The sequence below is a fragment of the Hermetia illucens genome, chromosome 1 (assembly GCF_905115235.1).
Source record: "Hermetia illucens chromosome 1, iHerIll2.2.curated.20191125, whole genome shotgun sequence".
Classification (NCBI taxonomy): Eukaryota; Metazoa; Arthropoda; class Insecta; order Diptera; family Stratiomyidae; genus Hermetia; species Hermetia illucens.
In genome coordinates, this window is record NC_051849.1 from 212,066,608 (window position 1) to 212,069,522 (window position 2,915).

The window sequence follows — 2,915 nt, forward strand, 5'->3', positions numbered from 1 at the left end:
AAAAGGCAAGGCCTCGGGTCATTGGAAGGCAGGATGTGACGGTCCAGGAGATAGTGTTGAGCACTTGCGACTTGCAGTTTCATCCAAGGCAGAGACAGCTCATTAGCGGGAACCCAGAACTCCCTGAAGTCCTTACACAAAATTTAAATAAGCTTCAGTCGGGTTTGGCCTAAACTTACTAGGCAGTTTTTGCCAAACAACACCTAGAAACCACTTCGGCCACGCTGCTCTCAGGGCAGAGCTGCGGCAGCGTCTGATGAGTTGATTCTGCACTTGATGAAACCTCAAGTCGTCTACTTTTATAAGATGTATTCTTTTATGTGTTTCGATTTCCTTAATTTCCAGGAAATTATCGTAAACGGGCCAGAAAAATCTGCTCCAAATATTTCCAAACGACTCTGTGGGGTTGACTCCGTGTGCTGGAAGGTCGGTCGTTTTGGGTGCTCATTTGACCGCATTTAATGCAATTTCTTTACTGGTTGCTACTATGCAGAAATCAAATACTTTCCTTGGATAAGGCTCAATGTTAGTTCTGTCCCACAATGCTAGTGCTTATTGTGAATTTTGTAAATGAGCAAACTCTACCAAGCGGAATCCAAGAAGGCTAATTAAATGTTTTTGAGGAAACGACAAATAAGCCTGTTCCAACCTTCCTCCTGTCCGGAAAACGCTAGATCGGTCTTCCAGAAATGGGTGGGATTTTGACATCCAATATTGCCTCACTACTGGAAGACCACTCTGCATCTTTCAACTCTTCAACTCAGAGTTGGCCCGATCTTCTAGTTTTTCACCTCAAGCAATGTTTAACGGTGTGAACAATCGACTCCCATTCCGCAACTTTGAAGAGTATCACTTGTAACTTTGCTTTAGTCCTAGTAGCTCCCCTTGAAGACCTCGGAAACGAAGAGTGCATAGCTTTGTTTTCAAAGCCGATAACAGTAGGGTTCATTTTATGGCTGACTAAGGAATCTACTCCAAACACATGGTTTACCGAATCTCCACTACAATGTGTGGTGTAGTAGCTTTTCTCCAAGAAACCGGTGCCTGCTCAGCGCATCGCTTGTAACGTTGTTATATCAGCCCTATATTGACACAGGTTAACGGCTAACTGCTTGGCAGCTCCTTTTCTATACAGGGAACGCAAGTTCCATGAGAAAATGCGTAAATCGTTATTCCGTTCACGTTGTCGGGTTCGTCAATCCATTTCGAAGCACCTTTCATAGCCCCGTAACTTTGGTTTTGCTTATAGGGTTACCAGATCTACCCAACCACCAACCTGAGAACTGTCTTCATTCTTCTGAGTCTGCAGCAGTTCATTAAAAAAGAACTCCCAACGATCACCACGTGGAGGTGGAGGGTATGCAGTAAAGCTGTTAGTGTAGGGTCCGCAGATGTTCCCCAGGTTTTATGCTCCATTGTGTGTACCAATCCACTTTTCGACCTGGGATCTACTGGTACATTACCCTTGTACCGCCAGGCCTCTGGCCAGAGATACATTTGGTGGGCTTAATTTGGATTTTAGGCGTACATTTTTTTGGAGGAATGGCTATTGACTATTATCCTTCGCCTAACACATTTGTTCTCGATTTCTCTCGAGCTTAGAATCGAACACAATACTAATTTGGAATCGACAAACAGTAAAATGCGTTGGGATATCTCCAAGGCTGCCCTATATGCTCTGGTAAAATTCTGGCAAGGGCACAAAACTTTCACCAGCTCTAGTTTGGAGACTATCCAAGTTTCCAAATTCTGCTTCACCTAAGTTTAGAAGATAATCCAGCCTATCCAACGAAGGGCTTTAATGCCGTTCAGACATTCCAGGATGGATGAAATTCTCTCGATTACTTACTTGTGATCCCGGCTTGTCATGGTATCCCAATCATATTCTTCCTACCAGAAGTTTGGATCTCTATCCTGAGTTTCATTATGACGGGAGGTCTTGGGAGACAATATAAAGAGGAAGCGATGCTACGGACCCGCGGAAATAATCTTCTTGGGGATTGAAATAGATTCTTTTTTTTCAAGGTTTAAGGTTTCCGCGTTTTGCACCTCGATGTAGAACTTCTAATTTTTCCAATGGAAGTTCTACCTTGGCCAATGTCTCTGTGATCACCAGGATGGATTCCTGTACCTTCTCTAGGCTTGTTGACCCATATAGAAGGTAATCTGTGTAAAATCTATTTTGCAGCTTCCAAATGGTCTTCTCATCAGGAGCATTGTCGTCAACTACCTGATGTAGGGTCCTATTTGCCTACCATGAAGCATAATCTAACCCATAAGTCACCGTTTTCCGAAATTATTCTTTAAGGGGTCATCTGGACTAACCCTCCATATGATTTTAAGCCTCTCCTATTTCTCAGGCAGGATTTGGTGGTACACTACGACTATATCCGCAGAGGAGACATATTTCTGTACCCTCGTAATAATGTCGAAAAGACGGTCCTGAAGCTTGGGACCAAGGTAGACTATTTAATTGAGGCTAACTCCGTTTGAGGATGAGCTCGAAGCTTTGAAGATATTTCGTAACAATTTCATTGTAGCATACTGGCTTATACTAAATTTAAATAGGGTATACACATACGAGGGTGATATTTTTTCTTTAAATTTATTTTTATTTTTCTACATAGTCTAGCGATGCTCTCATCTTTTTAATCCGTCCAAATAGTACTCATCGTTTTTTTCTGCAAATAATTGTTTACGAAGGTGATGACCTCCTTCTTTAACGAAAATCTTTGTCCTCCGAGTGCAATTTTTAGATTAGGGAACAAAATAAAAGTCACTTGAGGCTAGATCTGGTGAACAAGGAGGGTGGTCAAGCAGTTCGTGGATTTTCGCCATGGCAACCATAGAGGTGTGAGACGACGCATTATCTTTATGAAATAGACTTTTGTTTTTTCAAATGTGGCGTTTTCCCC